Here is a 24,924-nt window from a genome sequence, read left to right on the forward strand (position 1 = left end):
ATGTTATACATTGGATGATACTGAATTCGTGTTACCCTAGCGTTGTATACTATTTTCCTAATCCCAGTGACTGTGATCTCAGGATGAGTCTTCTTGGCTGTCTTTTTCCTTGGTTCTCTTTGTTAGACTTCTTATTGTTCTGCCTTTTCACTTGTATCTATAGTATCAAGGAGCTAAAACTGCCCTCGTTATTTCTCTCCATTATTTTGAAAAATACCTCAAGGCATGGAACTCTTCATGCTCTGTTCCAAATGAAATCATTACCCTCAAGCAGAGCTGTGAAGGTTTGATCCTATGATTTCTCTCTCTGGCAGAATCTCTGGACTACTTCACAAGAGTGAGGATTGCATCCCCCTTACCCTGGAGAGACGTACCTGCTCTATGAACAAGATTGGTTGGATATGTCCTAGATTTCTTGGCTTGCTCCTCCTGCTTGGCACATCCATCATAAGTGCTAGCTGGTTTCTGAGTGTTCAGGGTCAAATGCTCCTGCCTACTACACCGTGAGTAGAACTTATGCCCAAAAATTCAGGCCTGGGTTGAAGAAAGTTATTCTAGGCATTTCAGCTGTGTCTGCCCAGAATAGAGCTTCTGCAACAGGGGACTGAGATAGGTGAAAAACACCAGCAACCTGCCCAATCTGTGGTGAAATGTAGCCCAAGACTGGGACATGGAGAGAAAGAGATCCCCATCTTCTTGATTGGAGAAAGAGGGCCAGGGATAGTTGTTATAAATGGAAGAATTTATGTAGGGGAGCTAGTCATGGTTCTAATACCACAATCTTGCTTCTCTTACTTAGATTTAGTACATTTTTTTGAATGAATGTTTTCCCATTTGCTGTATACCCCTAGGCAATTTCTAGAAACTTTAAATGCTTGCATTTTAGTATAATTTTCTCCAGTAAAATGTTGGTGGAAAGTCATCTGTGTTCCTCACTCTGTTATTCCAGAGTCAGTCATGTAATATATTTACCTGTGTGTGTGACTGCTGACTGCCTCTCAAACTCTAGTGATAATAAAGTGTTCTGTGGGTCCAAGGACAACTGATCCTAGAGAATGTGAATAGGTTCTGTAAAAAAAAAAAATGCATCACAACTAGCCCCATAACAACTGAAAATCTGTGTGTGGGGCAGAAAAGGAACAGGAGTGGAAAAGAGGGTGAGGAATATGTTGGGCAAAGCCAAGCAATATTACAAAGTCTACTGCTGTAAGAGACCAAAAGAAAAAAAAAAAAAGCAAAGTGAAAGAAAGATGTTTCTAATTACTTTTTTAAAATACCTATTTCATTTACAGTATTAAAAAATATTTTTAAAATTATGTATAAATATTTAATATAAACATGCCTATTAAACAATTACCCATATCTCTTGTGTGCTATTAAACTATTTATTAAATTCATGGGAATCATGGCTTAAGTATCGAATTACCTTGAGATTTTAAAATTTATTTCTCCTAGCTTCCGAGAAATGTAAACTTCCTCTGGCCTTTCTTTTTGTGCATATTAAACACTCTTTTAGAATATTCCTCAGTTGATAGTTTGTTCTTAAAATATTGCCTCTAGAGAAATTCCTAATGACAAGCACTCCTCTAAGCACTTTATTACAACAGCTTATCAATTAATTAATGAACAGAGGGATATCTTTAATGAAGCTTCTCACCTTTTTGGGAAGGCTAAATTAAAATCAGAAATCCCCTCTAGTGTAAAATAACAATTTTCCACTTTAAGCTAAATGATGTTATCAAAACCAAACTACCAACTGGTATGTTTCCATTTACTCAACACTTTTTCCAGTGTCCACTATTTCCTAAAATAACAGCACCGTGTTTATACCATTAGTCTAAATGCTCTCCATAAAACTCACTAGAGTTAAATCACAAACCATAGACAACATGGTGCCATGTCTGTCATTGCTGGATAGAAATAAAATAAAGTAACTCTCAATATAAAGAAATTCAACTCACAGCTGCATAACCACTTAAATTTTTTGACAGGTAAGGAATAATCAAGGTGACATAAAGAGTGAGAAATGATCTTGAGAAGTTTCTGTTCTAATATAAAATAATCTTTCTAATAGAATGTGTCTTCTTCTGGCTTTCCATGAAAAATGATTACTTCTCTGATTATTATATCTTTATTTACCCAGGATATTAATCAGTCAATAAATTTAATCAATATAAATGTTGGATAATTTAGGGTTCAAAAGCACTCTTCAGTCATGTGCCAGGGGCAAAATACAGAATCAACTTCCCAGTATCTTACTTGAATAGATAAAGTAATATTATTCTCGTCAGTATGGTTTTTAACATCCATTCCAATGTAATTTATTTTTAGTTAAAGATAAATCCAGTTTTAAGGGATTTTTCTGTTTCCCTAAATTAGGTATAACATGCTTCAAAAATATATTTAGAAGTCACTTATATAGTGATTACTACATGGAAAGCACTGTTCTAAGTGGTTCTTTAAAAAAATCAATTAATGTAATAATGATATGAAATAGGTATAATCATTATTCCTCTTTCATAGAGAAATTCACATGAATTAACTGTGGCTACAGAGGGTAGTTTCCCACCAGGAGTCACAATAAAGATAAATGGCAAAGCTAGAGTTTTAACACTAAATCCAGAGTACACACTCCTATGCACCATGCTACACTGACTATTTTTGAAAAAACAAAGCTTTTCATCTGATTTATTTTTTAACAGCATGTTTTATTATCATTATCATCAAAATATTAAACTAATTGGTGATGCCATACGATCTGTCTGGGGCAAAATTAGTCACATAGGAAGTTCCAGCTAAGTATGTCCACATAATGTAACATGTTTTATAACAACCCTAATGGCATTATTTTTGAAAGATTTTGTTAGTTTGCTGATAATTTCCTTTCCCACTTTACAGTAAATTTGTGTCCTTAAGAATACTCTCTTACAGGCTTTTTGGTGGGGCTAATGGAGGACTCCTGGAGGGCTCATACCAAGGAATACTTCCCAGAAATTCTGCTGCCAGTGTCCTTCTCTCTGGGGTGAGTGAGAGCAGCCCCCCGCCTCTGCAGGAGAACCTCCAACACTAGCAGGAATTATTGACATATAGTAACTCCACAGCATGTGGCCCCAAGAACAGCCCTAAAAACCATGTGGGTGACAGAGTATTGGTGCTCCAGCTGGGATTCAGGCCTGTGCCTCTGAGGTGGGAGAGCTGAGTTCAGGACATTGGTCCACCAGAGAACTCCCAGCTCCATGTGAGCTCCCAGCTCAAACAATGAAAACTCTACCAGAGATCTCCATCTCAACACTAAGACCCAGTTCCACTCAATGACCAGCAAGCTACAGTGCTGGACACCATATGCTAAACAACTAATAAGAGAGGAACACAACCCCACCCATTAGCAGAGAGGCTGCCTAAAATTATAATAAGGTCACAGACACCCCAAAAACACACCATTGGACATGGTCTTGACCACCAGAAAACAAGATCCAGCCTCATCCACCGGAACACAGGCACCAGTCTGCTCCACCAGGAAGCCAACACAGCCCACTGAAATAAACTTAGCTACTTGGGGGCAGACAGTGAAAACAGTGGGAACTATGAACCTGCAGCATGCAAAAAGGAGACCCCAAACACAGTAAGTTAAGCAAAATGAGAAGACAGAGAAACACATAGCAGATGAAGGAGCAAGGTAAAAACTCACTAGACAAAACAAATGAAGAGGAAATAGGCAGTCTACTGAACAACAATTCAGAGTAATCCAAAGGTGATAGTAGTAGTAAATGTGATCCAAAATCTTGGAAATAGAACAGAGAAAATACAAGAAACGTTTAACAAGGTCCTAGAAGAACTAAAGCACAAAAAAAAAAAAAAACCTGTGATGAACAACACAATAAATGAAATTTAAAATTTTCTAAATTGAATCAATACCAGAATAACTGAGGCAGAAGAACAGATAAGTGAACTGAAAGATAAAATAGTGGAAATAACTACCACAAAGCAGAATAAAGAAAAAAATGAAAAGAGGACAGTCTCAGAGACCTCTGGGACAACATTAAATACACCAACATTGGAATTATAGGGGTCCCAGAAGAAGAAGAGAGAAAGAAAGGGACTCAGAAAATATTTGAAGAGATTATAGTTGAAAGCGTCCCTAATATGGGAAAGGAAATAGTCAATCAACCCCAGGAAACACACAGAGTCCCATACAGGATAAATCCAAGGAGAAACAGGACAAGACACATATTAATCAAACTGTCAAAAATTAAAACAAACAAAAAATACTAAAAGCAGCAAGGGAAAAACAACAAATAACATACAAGGGAATCCCTATAAGGTTAACAGCTGATCTTTCAGCAGAAACTCTGCAAGCCAGAAAGGAGTGGCAGGACATATGTAAAGTGATAAAAAGGAAAAAGCTACAACAAAGATTACTCTATCCAGCAAGGATTGCATTCAGATTTGATGGAGAAATTAAAACCTTTACATACAAGCAAAAGCTAAGAGAATTCAGCACCACCAAGCCAGCTTTACAATAAATGTTAAAGGAAATCTCTAGGCAGGAAACACAAAAGAAGGAAAATACCTACAATAACAAACCCAAAACAATTAACAAAATGGAAATAGGAGCATACATATTGATAATTACTTTAAATGTAAATGGATTAAATGCTCCAACCAAAAGAAATAGACTAGCTGAATGGATACAAAAACAACAGCCATATATATGCTGTCTACAAGAGACCCACTTCAGACCTAGGGACACATACAGACTGAAGGTGAGGGGTTGGAAAAAGATATTCCATGTAAATGGAAATCAAAAGACAGTTGGAGTATCAATTCTCATATCAGACAAAATAGACTTTAAAACAAAGACTATTATTACAAGAGACAAAGAAGGACATTACATAATGATCAAGGGATCAATCCAAGAAGAAGATATAACAATTGTAAATATTGTAAATATTTATGCACCCAACATAGAAACACCTCAATACATAAGGCAAATGCTAACACTCATAAAAGGGGAAATCAACAGTAATACTGTCATAGCAGGAGAATTTAACACCCCACTTTCACCAATGGACAGATCATCCAAAATGAAAATAAATAAGGAAACACAAACTTCAAATTGTACATTAAACATGATGGAGTTAATTCATATTTATAGTACATTCCATCCACAAACAGCAGAATACACTATCTTCTCAAGTGCTCATGGAACATTCTCCAGGATAGATCATATCTTGGTTCACAAATCAAGCCTTGGTAAATTTAAGAAAATTGAAAACCTATAAAGTATATTTTCTGATCACAAAGTAATGGAGCTAGATATCAATTACAGGAAAAAATCTGTAAAAAATACAAACACATGGAGGCTAAACAATACACTATTAAAGAACCAAGAGATCACTGAAGAAATCAAAGAAGAAATCAAAAAATACCTAGAAAAAAATGACAATGAAAACATGATGACCCAAAACTTATGGGATGCAGCAAAAGCAGTTCTAAGAGGGAAGTTTATAGCAATACAATCGTATCTCAAGAAACAAGAAACAACTCAAATAGACAATCTAACCTTACATCTAAAGAAATTAGAGGAAGAAGAACAAAAAAACCCCAACGTTAGCAGAAGGAAAGAAATCATAAACATCAGATCAGAAATAAATGAAAAAGAAATGAAGGAAACAGTAGCAAATATCAATAAAACTAAAAGCTGGTTCTTTGAGAAGATAAACAAAATTGATAAACCATTGGCCAGACTCACCAAGAAAAACTGGGAGAAGACTCAAATCAATAGAATTAGAAATGAAAAAGGAGAAGTAACAACTGGCACTGCAGAAATACAAAGGATCATGAGAGATTACTACAAGCAACACTGTGCAATAAAATAGATAACGTGGAAGAAATGGACAAATTCCTCGAAAAGCACAACTTTCCAATACTGAACCAGGAAGAAACAGAAAATATAAACAGACCAATCATAAGCACTGAAATTGAGCTTGGGATTAACATTCTTCCAATAAACAAAAACCCAGGACCAGATGGCTTCAAAGGTGAATTCTATCAAACATTTAGGGAAGAACTAACACCTATTCTTTTCAAACACTTCCAAAGTATAGCAGAGGGAGAAACACTCCCAAACTCATTCTACGAAGCCACCATCACCCTGATACCAAAACCAAGCAAAGATGTCACAAAGAAAGAAAACTACAGGCCAATATCACTGATGAACATAGATGCAAAACTCCTCAACAAAACACTACCAAACAGAATCCAATAGCACATTAAAAAGATCATACTCCATGATCAAGTGTAGGTTTATCCCAGGAATGTAAGGATTCTTCAATATATGCAAAACAATCAATGTGATAAACCATATTAACAAATTGAAGGAGAAAAACCATAAGATCATCTCAATAGATGCAGAGAAAGCTTTCAACAAAATCCAACACCCATTTATGATAAAAACCTTCCAGAAGGTAAACACAGAGGGAATTTACCTCAACACAATAAAGGCCATATATGATAAACTCACAACCAAGATCGCTCTCAATGGTGAAAAACTGAAGCCATTCCCACTATGACCAGCAACAAGACAAGGTTGTCCACTCTCACCACTATTATTCAATGTAGTTTTGGAAGTCTTAGCCACTGGAATCAGTGAAGAAAAAGAAGTAAAAGAAATCCAAATCAGAAAAGAAGTAAAGTTGTCACAGTTTTCAGATGACATGGTACTATATATAGAGAATCCTAAAGATGCTACCAGAAAACTCCTAGAGCTAATCAACGATTGTTAAAGTAGCAGGGTACAAAATTAATTGACAGAAATCTCTTGCATTCCTATACACTAATGATGAAAAATCTGAAAAAGAAATTAAGGAAATGCTCCCAGTTTCCACTGAAGCAAAAATAATAAAATACCTAGGAATAAACCTACCTAAGGAGACAAAAGACCTGTATGAAGAAATCTATAAGACACTGATGAAGAAATCAAAGATGATACAAACAGGGTTTCCCTGGTGGCGAAATGTTGGGAGTCCGCCTACCCATGCAGGGGACATGGGTTCGTGCCGCAGTCCGGGAAGATCCCACATGCCATGGAGCGGCTAGGCCCACGAGCCATGGCCACTGAACCTGTGCGTCCGGAGCCTGTGCTCCGCAACAGGAGAGGCCACAGCAGTAAGAGGCTCACATACCAAAAAAAAAAAAAAAAAAAAAAAAAGATGATACGAATAAATGGAGACATATACCATGTTCTTGGATTGGAAGAATCGACATTGTGAAAATGACTATACTACCCAAAGCAATATACAGATTCAATGCAATCCCTATCAAACTACCAAAGGCATTTTTCACAGATGTAGAACAAAAATTTTCACAAGTTGTATGGAAACACAAAAGACCCTGTATGGCCAAAGCAATGTTGAGATAAAAAACGGAGCTGGAGGAATCAGGCTGCTGGACTTCAGACTCTTCTACAATGCTACAGTATTCAAGACAGTATGGTACTGGCACAAAAACAGAAATATAGATCAATGGAACAAGATAGAAAGCCTAGAGATAAACCCATGCACATATGGTCACCTTATTTTTGATAAAGGAGGCAAGAATATACAATGGAGAAAAGACAGCCTCTTCAATACGTGGTGCTGGGAAAACTGGACAGCTACATGTAAAGAATGAAATTAGAACATTCCCTAACACCATACACAAAAATAAACTCAAAATGGATTAAAGGCCTAAATCTAGGGCCAGATACTATAAAACTCTTAGAGGAAAACATAGGCAGAACACTCTATGACATAAATCACAGCAAGGTCCTTTTTGACCCACCTCCTAGAGAAATAGAAAAAAAAAAATAAACAAATGGGACCGAATGAAACTTAAAAGCTTTTACACAGCAAAGGAAGCCATAAACAAGATGAAAAGACAACCCTCAGAATGCAACTGACAAAGGATTAATCTTCAAAATTTACAAGCAGCTCACGCAGCTCAATATAAAAAAATCAAACAACCCAATCCAAAAATGGGCAGAAGACCTGAACAGACATTTCTCCAAAGAAGATATACAGATTGGCAGCAAACACATGAAAGGATGCTCATCATCTCTAATCATTAGAGAAATGCAAATCAAAACTACAGTGAGGTATCACCTCACACCGGTCAGAATGGTCATCATCAAAAATCTAGAAACAGGGCTTCCCTGGCTGCGCGGTGGTTGGGAGTCCGCCTGCCGATGCAGGGGACACGGGTTCGTGCCCCGGTCCCGGGGGATCCCACATGCCATGGAGGGGCTGCGCCCGTGGGCCATGGCCGCTGAGCCTGCGCGTCCGGAGCCTGTTGCTCCGCAGTGGGAGAGGCCACAGCAGTGAGAGGCCCTCGCACCAAAAAAAAGAAAAAACACACACCCACACACACAAAAAAATCTAGAAACAATAAATGCTGGAGAAGGTGTGGAGAAAAGGGAACACTCCCACTGTTGGTGGGAATGTAAATTGATACAGCCAATATGGAGAACAGTATGGAGGTTACTTATAAAAGTAATAATAGAACTATCATACAATGCAGCAATCCCACTACTGAGATATACCCTGAGAAAACCATAATTCAAAAAGTATCATGTACCACAATGTTCATTGCAGCACTATTTACAATAGCCAGGACATGGAAGCAACCTAAGTGTCCATCGACAGATGAATGGATAAAGAAGATGTGGCACGTATATACAATGGAGTATTGCCCAGCCATAAAAAGAAATGAAGTTGAGTTATTTGTAGTGAGGTGGATGGACCTAGAGTTTATCAAACAGAGTGAAGTAAGTCAGAAAGAGAGAAACAAGTACCATATGCTAACACATATATATGGAATCTAAAAAAAAAAGAAAGATAAAATTGTTCTGAAGAACCTAGTGGCAGGACAGGGGTGAAGACGTAAATGTAGAGAATGGACCTGAGGACACAGGGAGGGGAAAGGGTAAGCTGGGATGAAGAGAGTAGCATGGACATATATACACTACCAAGTGTAAAATAGATAGCTAGTGGGAAGAAGTTGCATAGCACAGGGAGATCAGCTAGGTGCTTTGTGACCACCTAGAGGGGTGGGATAGGGAGGGTGGGAGGGAGCGGCAAGAGGGAGGAGATATGGGGATATATGTATATGTATATCTGATTCACTTTGTTATAAAACAAAAACCAACACAACATTGTAAAGCAATTATACTCCAATAAAGATGATAAAAAAAAGAATACTCTCATACAAATGAACAAACATAACCAAACACAATCCATCATAGATACAGAGAACAAACAGGTTGTAACAGGAGGGAGGGGGGTGGAAGGAGGTAAAGAATAAGTAAGGGAGATTAAGAGATACAAACTTTCAGTTATGACATAAATAAGTCACTGGTATAAAAAGTACAGTGTGGGGAATATGGTCAATAATTATGTAATATCTTTTATGCTGACAGATGACAGCTAGATGTATCATAGTGATTATTTTGAAATGTATACAAATATCAAATCACTGTTATGTAACAGGAACTAACATAGTGTTATAGGTCAATTATACTTCAAAAACAAACAGAATCATAGAAAAAGAGAGATTTCTGGTTACCAGAGGTGGGAGGTAGGGGGAGAGGAATTAGATGAAGGTTGTCAAAAGTTACAAACTTCCATTTGTAAGGAAAACTAAGTAGTAGCAGTGTAATGTACAGCATGATAATGATAATTACCACTGCTCTTCATTATAAATGAAAATTGTTGAGAGTAAATACTAATCCCATCACAAGGGAAAACAATTGTTTGTTGTTTATTTTGGTTATCATTTATCATATCACTAAATTTATTTTGGTTATCATTCATGATGTCTGTAAGTCAAATCATTATGCTGTACACGTTAAAGTTGTACAGTGCTGCATGTCAATCATATCTCAGTTAAGCAGGAAAAAATATATTTAAACTTCTAAAATAATGTGGGAAAAATGTAGTATTAGGTGGAAAACAAGAAATTTGGGCCTGAGTTTCAAAAGGCTAAAGTAAATTGAGGATGCAACAAGTGAAAAAAGTTTCTGATAGAGATCTTTCTTATTCCAGAAAGCTGTAAGTAATTATAATACCATGATTATTTCTGGAAACAAATGTCTTATATTAGGTCAGTTTATTTTATTTTAAAAAATCTTCATAAATCATTTGAAAGCTATGTTTGTGAATATTGTCTCAGATAAAAAAAATTCTTTTATGGGCCACACATTAAAAGGTATCTTGTTATGTTCAGTTTCTGTTAAAAAAATACTTTCTTATACATTACTTCCCTGTACTTGTAAAGGAATTTCCATCTTTATTTTCTTTACTCTTTCTTGTTTCTGAATATTCAATGACTTTTTCTGCAGCTAATGAAAATTGAAGGTCTTCATATGTAATGTTTGAGAGTACAGATAGTATTCAGTGGAAATTGGGAGTCATCAAGCATGTTTTTTATCACAAGAACATAAAACAATCTGTACATATATTTTTTTGTAAATCTTATATATAGGAAAATATAATTTAAAATCACCTACCATAAAATCAATGGTAAAACTATTCTTTGGGGATTTGTTTTTTTAAATCAGTGCAAAGTATAGTGAATATGCTAAAGATATTTATAATCTCTGACTTATTTTAATATACTTGAAATTTTGTTTCTGGTAAGAGCTATTGCTTTCTTGTGTGACTTCCTGATTACGTTTCAGTAAAATGTGCATATAATAACAATAAACTGTATTCTGTGTGAAATATTTCCTATGCATGGCATCCTTTTTTACTGGCCAGTGTTTGCTTGTGCATTAATAACATAGAAGTATTATTGAAGTTATATTTTTTTGAAATAATTTAAATTCTATCAGGAAATCATTAAGAAAGAAGGAGAGGGGCTTCCCCGGTGGCGCAGTGGTTGAGAGTCCGCCTGCCGATGCAGGGGACACGGGTTCATGCCCTGGTCTGGGAAGATCTCATATGCCGCGGAGCGGCTGGGCCCGTGAGCCATGGCTGCTGAGCCTGCACGTCCGGAGCCTGTGCTCCGCAACGGGAGAGGCCACAACAGTGAGAGGCCCGCGTACCACAAAAAAAAAAAAAAAAAGAAGAAGAAAGAAGGAGAAATTAGAGAAAAATAGGGATTGGATTTCTTAAATTTTCAGGAAGCTATCTAAAGAATCACTTTCAAACTCTATCTTTTCTTTCAAGATTCTGACGAGATAATTTTATTGAACCTTCTCATAATTTCCATGTCTATGTTTGCATTTGTGTGAGGGCAATGGTGGAAGATTAGTAAGTCTTTAGCTAAACTGAATATCACTACTGTATTTTTACTCATATCATTTAAGTAATACTTCTTATGCTTTTCAATCAGCCACACTCTTTCTGTATTTTTATCTTGTGAATTTGAATACTTGAAACCAGTGCTTAAAATAGGTTTTATTATAAGGCTTTTTTTACTCATTTTATTTAAATATTCATTTTTAGTACTGTATATTTTCCCCAAGTTGTAACTGTTTATATTCTCAAATTTATTAAAGGCATTCCTACAGGAGAACTTTGCATGTTAAGTGAGGAAGGCATAGTGTAAGGAATAATCCAGTGTCTTTCTTATTTAGAATATCTGTGTTTTGGCCATAATTTGTTGGCCATAGGATCTTTTATTCATTCTATTTTGGACTCAGTTTACTCATTTTTAAAATCTCAACATTCATTGCAGGGAGTAGTTATGAAAAGTAAATAAAGATTATACACACACATGAATATATGCATAAATATCATATTTATCCCTGTAAGTATATTACTGTTTAATGTTCAATACATTTTTTCTTCCCTGACATCTTGTAATCATTCAAGTATTAATTTACTTATTTATTTATCTGTACATTTACCTATTCAACCAATTCATCAAGTCTTTACTATGTTCTCATGCTGTATAATTTTGGAATACACAGGTATATAAAACAGTCTTGGACCCCCCAAACACACAAACAAATGGGAAAAAATAAAAATAAATAAATATAATTAAGTAAATGTGATAAATGCTCCAAAAGAGGTTTGTTCATGGTGGATTGTTATTATATTTGATAATCATGTGCTTTGTTTTCAAAATTCTATTTTCCATATTTTATTTCCACAAGTTCAAATGTAAGTTATACATTTATTAATAAATTATATTCCGGGACTTCCCTGGTGGCACAGTGGTTGAGAATCCGCCTGCCAATGCAGGGGACACGGGTTCAGGCCCTGGTCCGGGAGGATCCCACATGCTGCGGAGCGGCTGAGCCCAGGCGCCACAGCTATGGAGCCTGAGCTCTGCAGCCCACGAGCTCACAGCTACTGAGCCCACATGCCACAACTAAAGCCCGCGCGCGACTAGAGCCTGTGCTCCGCAACAAGAGGAGCCCCCACTCTCTGCAACTAGAGAAAGCCTGCACGCAGCAACGAAGACCCAATGCAGCCAAAGTTAAAAATAAATAAATAAATAAAGTTATTTAAAAAGAATAAAAAAAATTTAAAAAAAATAAATTATATTCCTTTTTAATGTATTTAAATAGTTATTTGAATTTAGTAATATGTAACAAAAAGCATGCATTACTAAATCAATTTTATATATGCAAATATGCTTTTGACTTTTTCCTGGAAAAGTGGCATCTAAATACATTACTTGGATGGTTCTATTTTTAGTAGCTAAAAATTCTCCATTTAAATTAATAGAGTCTTATTGACATCAAATGCTTCATTGAAATGAATGGGTTTTAGTAGTGAGTCATCCCTACTGGAATGAATGGCATGTGTAATTTATAGATCATATAGTTACAGAAGGAAGGGACCTAATAGATCAGTAAGTCTGAGTTGTCTGGTTGGCTGGAATATAGTCCCCAAATAGAGGACAGAATGTTTGGTCTTAGCCAAAAGGCCATGAACAAAAGCTATTTTAATTTATTGCAATTAAAATGAATGGGATTCAATCTAACACATTTATGAGGATGCGATAACTATCGAATCACATTCATTTCAGTGGGGTGTGTTAGTCATCCAATTCTATTCATTTCCATGGGGATCCATTATTTATCGAATCACATTTATTTAAATGGGGATTCATTAACTAAAAAATCTAATTAGTTTCCATGTGCATGCATTAGCTATCATGTCATCCTTCCTTTCAAAGACAATTCTCTAGTTATCAAATCCCATGCATTTATGTTTGGATTGGATTCTAGAGTTTGAAAAAGCTGTTACTCTTAATTAAATGGTTGCAATAAACTGTTATCGTTATTATACTATTGCATATTTAAGACTATTTTCTAAATATCCAAAGACTTAGTCACCTCAATTTTCAATAGCTAAATGAAATGATCTCTCAAATACTAAAACATTTAAGTTAGCAAATGTCCAAAGGTCTAATATGTTTTTTAAAATGTGAGGATTGTATTACCTTTCTAAGTCAGGCTGTATCATTTTTTCCCTGAAACCTATCCATTTGGTGATGTTTTCATGTTCAGCAAGATTTTGAAAATGAGGGGAAATAATGTCAACCTTACAAGGCCATATGATTAAGTGTTTAGATTTATGAGTTATGTACACTAAGCTAATGTAACAGTATATGTGTCATTAGAATCATAATTGGATGGATTTCATTTTTACTTCTTGCCACAATTCCAACTCTTCAATTATTAAAAATAATCCATGTTTTGGAGAAATCAGAATTTTCTTGTGCCAGGCTTACATAGTACCAAGTTCAACAGATAGCTAGAAATTATTACTATTGAGGTAGATTAAGCAACAAACATAGTTACTCTAGACCAGTACACACACCTTTCTCAAACTATCTTGGTACATCCTAGATTTATGCAGATAACATAGGTTTTCCGAGCCTTAAATAAATGATCTTTTAAATAATACAGTGATTTAAGTCATTTTAGTTTATAAAAAGTTCAGGGACACAGAATAATGTGAATATATTATATCAGTAATATCTTAAGGCTGTGTTGAACTAAGAGACCTTTTAAATTACTGTGAGCTTAATACTTCGAGGTAGCTATTGAATTATTTAGCTCTTTTTCAACCTGTTAGATGACCATAAACACCTTATTTGATTTACTCTAAATTTAGCAATGCCATGTTTTTATCTAAATGAATTCATCTGAGAAAAATAAACAGAAAAAGTAGAAATTACATAGACAAATAAACATGAATAGCATGAATAAAATGCTGTGTGCTAGCTAATAATAATTTTAGATTGCTTTTCAAATTTCATCTTTTAAGAATTAAGAATAATATGCTAATCCTATGTTAGCATTTCTGTAATATTTGAATCTTGTATCAACCATTATATTTTAAAAGCCCACAAAAAAACAAGCATAAATATAAATTTATATTGATGTGTTGCAAAGTCAAAATGCCTAAGATTGAATCCTACTAATATTTGGTATCACTGAGACTTTGATAAACTTATTTAAATTTCTGGTGCCTGTATTTCTTCATCTATAATATGAAGGATAAAATCAAAGCTACCTAATCGATCGTTGTGAGAATTATATCATACAATCCTTGTAAACTTCTTACTGTGGTACCAGTATGCATACTCACACTAAGACCCATATAAATCTGTAGTACTTCTATACTATAGTTTCCACTCAGTGTTCTATAAATTAGCTATCTTGTCATTACTAAATTTTTTAAAAGAAAAGAGAAACAATTTTAATAAGCTGTCATGTAAGAATATTTCCCCTCTTAAAATAACTAAGATCAATTATATTTAAAAATGTAATGCCATTATAACTCAGAAAAAACATTCATTTTTTTCTATACTATCAGTATTTTAAATATATAATTATTTATATAAAATTTTTATTTATGATTAAAGGCAAATAAAGATAGTCCTATATTTGGTAAGTTGCATTCCCCAATTATTTTAGAACTTAAAATTTGTTTTTCCATAGATATAAAAGTCAACTTGGTAGTTGTAACCTTCATCTAAGTCAAACATGACATTGTTATGAGAGTGCTGAGGGGCTATGAGTAGTAGGTAGACACATGGGCATGTGAATGGTGTCCAAGGGATCCTGGGTTTTCTCCTGACTTGTGAGGGAATGTGGAAGTGAATTAAAAGGGTCAATAAACTAACAAAAGCACTGAGTTGAAATGAAATGACTACTTATACAGGAACTTCAACAGTAGAGTGAATGGCCAGTGTTATGGTCTAAGGCAGTGGATATAAGCATGTTTCCTGATGGGCTAGTTGTTACACATCCATGGTCAACTAGTGGTTTTAAGGGACAACCCATGTCACGTCTCATATGCCACGCTTATCATCACCGCCCATCTATCTAATCTGTACCCACATATTACGTCAGATTGAAACAGAAAGAAGGGATGGGATTCTGAAAGATCAAGTCTTCCAAGCAACTGAATATCCAAAGGGATGTTTAGATTTTTGGACACAATGGAGATTATCAGCTTCAACTCTCTGATCTCCCCTGCACCCCACCCCCTGCCATGCTTGTGAAGTATAAGATCAATCTGTTACAGAAAAATACAGAAACTTCATTTTCTCTGCATATCTTAGAATTTTATAATTAATTTTGTAACCCTATCACACTTATTTGACCTGTTATCTTCCTTAAACATTATTCTGGTAAACATGCAACCCAGATTTAGCCAGATTTTTATGTCACACACCCTTTAAACCCACATTCCGCTTAAGTGGTAGGAGTTGGATATTTTATTAGATTTCCTTCCCCAGATGTTTCTGGAAGTCTCCAATTGGGAGATTTTGGAATTCACAAATTCAACTCAATGTAGCTTATCTCCTCACAGCTCCCCTTTTAAATACTCATCTGTTTTCATATTGCAATCACCTCCCTTAAAAGAAAGACCTTTTATCTCTTTCATACTGTTTTTTCCTATTGATATTATTTCAAATTGGCATATTAAATATTGACATTAGTCTCTTCTATCACTTCCCCACACGTTAACTACAATCAGATTATAACTAAATGCCTTAGGATAACAGACAGGAATTTAAAATGTGGGTACTGGAAACAGAAAGTCATATATAGCTGTTCTCAAATTTCACAGAACTTGGCCAGCCCTTAGGTATCTCCTACTAAATAGTATTCTTAACTTTCTACTTCCCTTTAGGTAGTGGCAGAAAACTTTCTCTCTGTATTAGGAGGACCCTTGGACATTTCTCCCTTACCTGGAGGCTACGTGTCAGGTTTCTTTTTCTTTTTTGGCTGTGTCGGGTCTTAGTTGTGGCCCGCAGGGTCTTCCCTGAGGCATGTGGGATCTTCGTTGTGGTGTGCGGGCTCTTGGTTGTGGCACACAGGCTTCTCTCTAGTTGTGGCATGCAGGTTTTTCTCTCTCTAGTTGTGACGCACGGGGTCCAGGGCACATGGGCTCTGTAGTTTGCGGCACGCAGCCTCTCTAGTTAAGGCCAGTGAGCTCAGTAGTTGTGGCGTGTCGGCTTAGTTGCCCTGTGGCGTGTGAGATCTTAGTTCCTCGGCCAGGGATCAAACCCGCGTCCCCTGCATTGGAAGGTGGATTCTTCACCACTGGACCACAGGGAAGTCCCAAAACCTGTCAGTTTTTAAGACACAAATTAAAAACAACAACAACAACCAGGTTCCCTCCTGCCTTCCTACCTCAGGAGGTGAACCTCCAAAGTCCTCATTTTCTGCTCTGATGTGGGCCACTTGCCAGGCCATTTTCTAAGGATCACTGACAATAGTTATCATTCCATTTTATCTCCAGGAATTGGCTTTGCCGTAGAGCTCCTACCACGCATCCATGGGAGTTTTAAAGTAAGTAGCAAGATGAATACAGAGCATTTGGCATTTCTTTTTGGGCAAATTGAAATATTATAATTCTAGAATAGACCTTAGTTATTTTCATCTATATCTGCAGGTGTAATATGTCAAAGACCATGTTCATATTTATATGCTAACACATGTTTCAGCATATGTCAAAAAGCAGCAAAAATACATAGCATGATGGAGAAGTTATGGAGTTATAAGATCTGGATTTTAGACCATGCTCCTTCAAAAGTAACTTTAAGACATTGAGAAAATACATTACTTTTATGAATCTCTCAATATTCTCAGTTATGAGTTGAGAGTGTAAAATGGTCTAAAATACTTGACTATGTGCTACTCCTCCAAGAGGAAGATAAACAAAATGTCCTACTCTATAGCACAGGGAACTATATTTAATACCCAGTGATAAAACTTAATGGAAAAGAATATATATATATATATATCTGAATGACTTTGCTATACAGCAGAAATTAACACATTGTAAATCAACTATACTTCAATATAATATTAAAAAATTAAAATAAAATAAAATATTTGACTATATGCTACTCCCAGAGGAAGAAAACTGATGGATGGAAAATATTTAATCATATAGCTGGTGACTATGTTTTTGTTTATATATTAGTAATTTTCTTTAATATTAATTATTTGGCCATCCTATCCCTGGGCAATAAGGCTCTTTCAGTTCTAGTTCCAACCTATCTCTCTAGCTTCACTTCTATCAACAGGCTTCTCCTATTCCCTGAGATCCATTCATGCTGAATTTTTCATGAGTGTCTCACATACCAGAGCCTTTCCTATTCCTTACGATGGAATTCTCTGACCATCTTTTTTGCCTGACAAATCATCTCTAGTTCTTGACACGACTCAACTACTCTCTCCTCGTTAACCATCCGTGACCGAAATGCTCCAGGTAAATGCCACTGGCTGAGTCTTTTGTCTATTTCCCATGTATCTGGTTCATCTCTCTACAAAAACACTGTATAAAACAAAGTGAGTATGTGACAGCATGAAAAGAGCTAAATATTGTAGTCAGAGAAACCCAATTCCCAAATCTCAGCCTTGTCCCTTTGAGTTATATCTCTGAGGGCAATTAATCTCTCTAAATCTTAGTTTTTTAATATTTAAAAAGGGATATAAATTCCTATTTTAGATTGTTGTGATCATTAAATGAAAGTATATACAGTGATTCTAACACACAGTAAATGTCCCCAAAATGATTGTTTCCTTCCTCTTATATCTCATATTACCATATTCAAAATGTCTGTCAATAGATGGAAAAATGTTTCTCTTATGACCTATGACCTAGATAAACAAAACTCTCTTGTGTACCTTCTAAGCCACAGAAACTACTTTTGTGTTTTCATCCTTTCAGACTAACAAGAGTTTTTAATGTCACACCCCATCTTGTCAGAAATATTGCAATTATAATCTCTCAGGGAGTTTACCATTTAGCTTATGCTGATGTCTATTGTGAGCAAAAATAAAACCTCCTTCTACCTCATGCTCTCCATTCCAAACCTTGGGCTTCAGGTGTCCTTTATACCATTTGTTTTTCCAAAAGTGACAGCCTTCACTCTACCCTGGGGTTTTCTTTATCACTAGAATTGGCTCATTAGGCAGAATTAGAATGCATGGTTGTAATAACAAGGAATCTCCAGCAATTACCATGAAAAACCTCCAGTGGTAAGGAATCCATTGTATTAAATGTCTTTTAACTAAAAGAATCACTAGCTAAACAGTTTATGTAAATATTTTACTACGGAATAGAAAATTAGAGCAATGATGAGAAAAAAGTGAAAGACTGAGACCCCAAATTCAAATCATTTGTAGGAAAAATTCTTGAGACACCAAGTAGTTGCAGAAGTAATTTGTCATTGGCAAAATGAGTATGCCCAACCTATTTTGTAAGAGATTGTGAAAAAAAATAGAACTACTGACCTGTTGATGTATTTTTGTTATGAACCCAATAGCAGATTTAACTGGTTTGTTATTGTACAAGGGGATATGGATGTTAGAATTAGGAAGGAAGGGTCTCTCTAATATACCTCTTGACCATGTAGTGCTGGCTGGGGAGTCTTTCATTTTTAGGAAGAAATTATACAATTCACTTGTTGATAAATGTTTATGAATTACCCATTAAATTTAATATAAAAAATAACTATGGCATGGGCAAGAAACAATGAAAGTATTTGTAATACAGGATTATTTCTTGTAGACAATGTTAAAGTATATATATTACTATAAAAATCAACAGAAATGATGTTATAACTTTATTATATATGCATTTTATGTAAGAATATTTTTCATGATAGAATTGTAACACTAATGAATACAGCAACAAATGAGAATGCAAAAATAGATCTTAATTTCAGGGTCAGAATATTCCTGGCTTCTATTGGTAACTCTTAGGAGTTTTCTATAGAACTATAGTCTACATCTAAATTCTCAAAGACAGAACCATATGAACTATAATTTTATATGTTTTTTAATTAACAGTTTTTAATACCTCATACGGCTGTGATGACTTTTTAATGCTAGAATTCCCCCTCCTTCTTTCCCTCCTGTAAAGGTGGACCACATATCACATGGCTGATTCTTGGCACTTTAATTTCAACCACCCTGGCTTCCGAAAAGCACACTGTACACTTCACCATTTCTGTTTTGCAGTCACTGTAACAGCTTTCTGAGATATGCAGCAGTATACACTATGCATTTTAGATTAGAATCTGCCCTCCCCCCCCCCCAACTTTTAAACATTTAGCTTTCTGGGGACTTCATCATTTCTGTTAATGGAAAGAAGACATTTAAACATTTGTGCAATCATTTTATTTGCAGTCTGATGAATACACTAGCTCTAGTACAAGGATATTTGGTCATATATACTGTACCACTTTCACTTCAGTATCCCTTCCCATTTGTTAAAGGAGAGCGATTATTTTTTCATTTAATAGGGTGATAAAATAAAACACATATTTGGGGGGTGACTTACCTGGACACAGTCATCTCAGAAATAATTTACATTAGATAGTTGCACTGTTGAGTGTCTAGTGATTAACAGTGCACTCAGAAAGTACATTTTGTCATTTGATTTTATTTGTACCAGAAGTTAACACTAGAAGATTATGGAACTGGGTGTAAGAATTGTCTTGAAAGAATTTTATATTTTCCTAATAGGAGTAGATCTTCACCTTTCTAATTATTTTTAAAGTGACAAAGAGTAATCAAAAAAATTCCACTAGTATTTTTATATCAGTGATTTCAGTAAGAAGTTTGATCATGTTTCTAGCTCAAAATAACAACAGGACTCAAAATTGCAATAAATGCCCTTAAAATTCTTTTCTAAAAATATTTTTAGAATTTTCTCCCCCAAAAATATTTCAATGTAGGTATAACATCTATCAGTTATTTTTCCCCTTAGGTAGTTTAGGGAGACACTGTTTAAAGATACATGTTACACAATATTCAATTTGAATCTTATTTTTTATTCAACTGAGTAATCAATTTCAAAGAACAAACAACATTTTTTTAAGGTTTTGCTTTTCAGAATATTATTTATCAAAAATAAAATAGTTTCCAAAAAGAATCACTGCTATCATCTCCTCTTCATGCAGTAGCAATTAAGATATTTTTGGTACATTTTAACCTGCAGATTTACTTAAAGAAAATATAAATTTAAAAACTCAAATTTATGACTAATAGACAATTTGAAATTTGTGCCAAAGCTTAGTAGTTTTCAAATGCTCTGTATGCTTCCCTGTATCTGTTATTTTTACCTCTTATTTTAGGATAATGCTAAAACCTGATTTGTTGTTGTTGTTGTTGATTTAGTTTTCTATGAGTTAACAGAATTATAAACAGGTGGGACCGATAGCATGAAATTCATATTTTGTTGTACTAGAAAAGACATTTACCATATGGGGAAAAAAAAACAACAAGAAAAAGGGGCAATTCCTGTCTGTACTGCTGGATTTGTGAAAATGCATTCATTTAGGAAAATACATGATTGTTGTTGGTTGTGAAATAATGAGATGGAAAATTAAGGTCCAAATTAAGAACTATAGTGAAAGGAAAGCAACATTTTTAAATTTATTTCCAACAGAGCAGAACCTAGTCTTCAAAGACTCCAAAGTCCAGCTATTAAGTAATAAGGTAGTTTTTATTGAGGAGACTTGCAGGATATCCAATATAATTAGATAGTAGGCCCTAGAGGATTTACAGGACTTAGGATTTTTTAGAGTCAAAGAGCTAAGTAAGCCAATATTAAAAGACCTACCCCTGATATGGATAAATCCCACATCTGTAAGTTGTTTTGGAGTTTTGCTTTGAACCTTAACTCAACAGTCCTTTCTCTTCGATGGGCTGCATCCATGTTTAGCTGTACATTGGGCAGCTTGAGGTGTCTCCGTTGTCTCTCTCTGCCTGTCTTAAAAGTTCTTTCTCCCTATTTTCTTCTTTCTTTTTTTTTCTTTAGGTGCATGCTTCTCTCCAAATCATTTAAATTAAGTGCTAAAATATTTTCATTACCAGAATGTTATTTTCAGATTTTAAATGTTGCATAGTAGAGGAATTTCACACTGCTCTTTAAATTCTCATGATTTAACATGGAAATATATTTCTTCCACACAACTGGATTCTCAACACTGGTATAATTTCCAAAGTATTCATAATGAACTGTTAATTTAGAAAGGGAAAAAAATAAGCTGATGTGATTCAACATGTGACAGATAATTTTATAGACAGAAAATTCAATAGCTGACCGAAATATGTTTTGTGCTCTGATAGGCAGTCTGAGGCATTGTTTAGATTTATTATATTTCTCTCCAGTTCAATCTCGTCTTGTAGCTTTTCTTGTCTCCCATGGGCCCATTTCTCTTCGTTTGCTTTGTCCTCAGTGTCTAAATCTGGAAATCTCCTTTCTTTACTTTCTCCCATTCTTTCCTTATAAAAGGTTTCTGGATGTAAGCACTTTCCAGTCATTTTAATTTTTTAAACAAATAAAAGAGAGCTGCATGCATGTATTAATCCATTTTTAATAGCCACTACTGAAAGACAGGGCATTTTCCTGGTATTGTTTTGAATTGCTATTATCTTAAAAGAGTTTTATTTTTATCAATATCTATTGTGACATTCAGTTAAAATGACAAAGACTCCCATGCTGGGCAAACTGAAGAAACGCTTTAGTTCACTGAATAAAGGACTGAGGCTGGCTGTGGAGGATTTTTAAAATATTTTTGTTCATATTCTATTGATGCTATAGTTCTTCTTAAATAATTTTCATGTACTATTAAGAGAACATGGTATTTAGCATACAGATAACTTTTTCACCAGGTCGACTATCGTTACGTGAGATTTGGTACATTGCTGCCATCTATCGACAGAAAATGAATACATCTTTTAACACTAAATGTATGACAGATAAAACTCTAGTGGATAAGCATATATTCATTTATACTTATAAAGACAATCTACTTATTAACATCTACTAAAACTGAAAAGAATGAATCTAAGAGACATGGGTATAGCGAGCACATGTGCCAATATCATAGCACTGGACAGCACAGTCTCTTATATAGGTTGAAAAATAATTTTCACATACTTAACCTACAAGATTATGGGTAGAAAAAAATACAGTTATATTGTCAGCCCCATTCTACAAATGAGGAGACTGAGGCTGAGAGAGTATTACTGATTTGCCCAAGTCGTGGAGCTGATTGGGGAAGAGTTGGATTGAATGGAATTCCACTGGTCCTACTCTCTGGAATATCTTTCCAATACTTTGCAGGGCTTGAACTTTCAGAACACTTGTTCCTTAACCCTTGCTCAAAATAACCATTATGTACACACAGCTACTACCTAACCAGAACCCTACCCCTTCATTCTTTCAACAAATATTTAAGGGCCTGTTCTTGGCCAAGAACTCTTCTATGAATTGAGAAACTGCTGGGATCAAGAAAGACAAGATCCCTGCACTGTTTGAGCTCACATCCTAGTGTGGATAAAGGCAACAAAAGCATTTACACACATGGATGGACAAGATGAGTTCAGAGAGTGGTAAGACCCATAGAAAAAAAGTAGTATGAAAGTGAGAATCAGGGCACTGCTAATCCTTATGGAAATGTAAAAGAAGTAAAAGTTACAATCAAAGCTTTTAGGAAAATAAAGTTTAGTTGAGAAGACAGAACCAATGAGCCTATAAATAATTATACAAAATAATAGCAGAAATATCGGGAAATAGTAATAAAAAAAATACCATGTAGCTCACACTCGACTCCCTGGGCCTCAGGGGTACAGAATTAGTAACGTTTGATACTAATCAGAATAATAAAGGATCACCTCACAAGGGATGGAATCTCAGCCAAGTATCAAAGAGAAGATTCCATTTTTACAGAGACAGGTACTGAGGCAGAGGGAACATTTTTGCAAAGGAGTGAATGTAGGGATAATGAAGGGATGCAGTTTGTAACACCAAGGTATAGGAAAAACATTCTTTTTTTTCTAACACAGGCACTTAGCACCACCTCAGGTTTTGGTAGATATTGCATTTCTAATACCTCTTCTTTTTTTTTTTTTTTTTTTGGCCTTGGCTCTGTGTCCAGAACAACGTTCTTAAAATAATGCTTTTATCGCATAGGGTTTCCTTTCAAAAAATTGCCATATTTACTATTCTTAAGCGTTTATTCTGATTTACATTCTAAAATATTTCAGAAGTATATACTGAAAAAAGCAAATAAAATAGCAAGTAAACGTAGGAAAATATTACAAGCAAAATTTGCTAATAAATGGTATTCTCTCTATAAAGTGAGAATTTCTTATTGGAATATTTTTATTCTCAACAAGTCTTCTAATTAAATCTAACTTTCTATTACATATGATGAAATACCCATTTTCATCAATGAATTCAACTTAAATTCTAACAAGAATAATTAGAAAAAATGTGCAGTGGCTCTGTGTTCTTACTTAGAACAAAAATACAGTGGCTATGTGCTCTAGGAAGCAATAAAGCATTATGAGAAATCAGATATCTTTTGCAAATAAAAGCTATATCTCCCTTTCCTTGTTGTAAAGGGCTCTTCATTCCAGTTCTAAAGGGCATCCTCTAGGAATCTAGCACCTACCTAAATTTCAATATCTTAGATAAAATACCCATAAGCAAAGATATACGGTAACTGTCTTTCTTTTTGTTTTGTTAGTTGTGAAGTTTAGAACATAGAAGTTTGAGCCAGCAACAAATTTTAAATGATTCGTAGGTATATATTCATTTCCAAGTTATGTCTTCAGAGTTGGAGATTTATCTCTGAACCAGTTAATTCAATCAGTGTAAATAATCTGTCCTGAATCTAAAACCCAAAGTGGTTCTTTGGGTGTGTAATTGAGCCAATGAATTGACGAATTGTCAGTTCACCTCTCTATGCAATTTGGCCGCACTTGACTCTCTATATAAAGGCAATGATACTAATTGAAAACACTAGTACATTTTAGCCGTTATTCAGACAAGACACACAGTAATAAAGCAAATTCTTTAGCTTTATTCATCTATCATGAATAATGTTATTACTATGAAATGCATTATGCAAGCTATATTTTATTTTCTTCACAGATTACATGAAATCTGAGCTGCACATTTTTACAGCACATGTTATAATAAGAATTCTGGGCTCAAGTCTTTTCAACGTATTTTGTTCTGCTCTTGAAACTTCACTTTTTTTTTTTTTTTTACACCGTTACTAGTTTCAAATAATTTACATTGTTAAGAAAAGGACTGTAATATACTGCATCTGACCTTTTTCATTTAAGTGTTCTGGTAAATAATCCTGGGCATGCCAGTGAAGCATGATAAAACCTCCCTCAATTCTGTTTCTCATTTTAAGAGCAAGGATCAGGAGATGCTCTGCATTTGTTCCTCCATGTATTTATGATTTCCAATATTTCTAGATTGTGAATCTTCTTGCCTTTCTGAGTGTGCCTAATTTCCTGTAACACTTGTTTGATTAGAGCTTTTAAAGAGATAGAGAGATGATTGATAGATAGATAGACAGACAGACAGACAGGCAGATGGAAATCTATAGTGTTCACTTAAATCAATTTAAGAGTAGGGTGTAGTCAGA

This window comes from Aethalodelphis obliquidens, unplaced genomic scaffold, assembly GCF_003676395.1.
Source record: "Aethalodelphis obliquidens isolate GAN/ISIS:26980383/991018 unplaced genomic scaffold, ASM367639v1 scaffold15, whole genome shotgun sequence".
Classification (NCBI taxonomy): domain Eukaryota; kingdom Metazoa; phylum Chordata; class Mammalia; order Artiodactyla; family Delphinidae; genus Aethalodelphis; species Aethalodelphis obliquidens.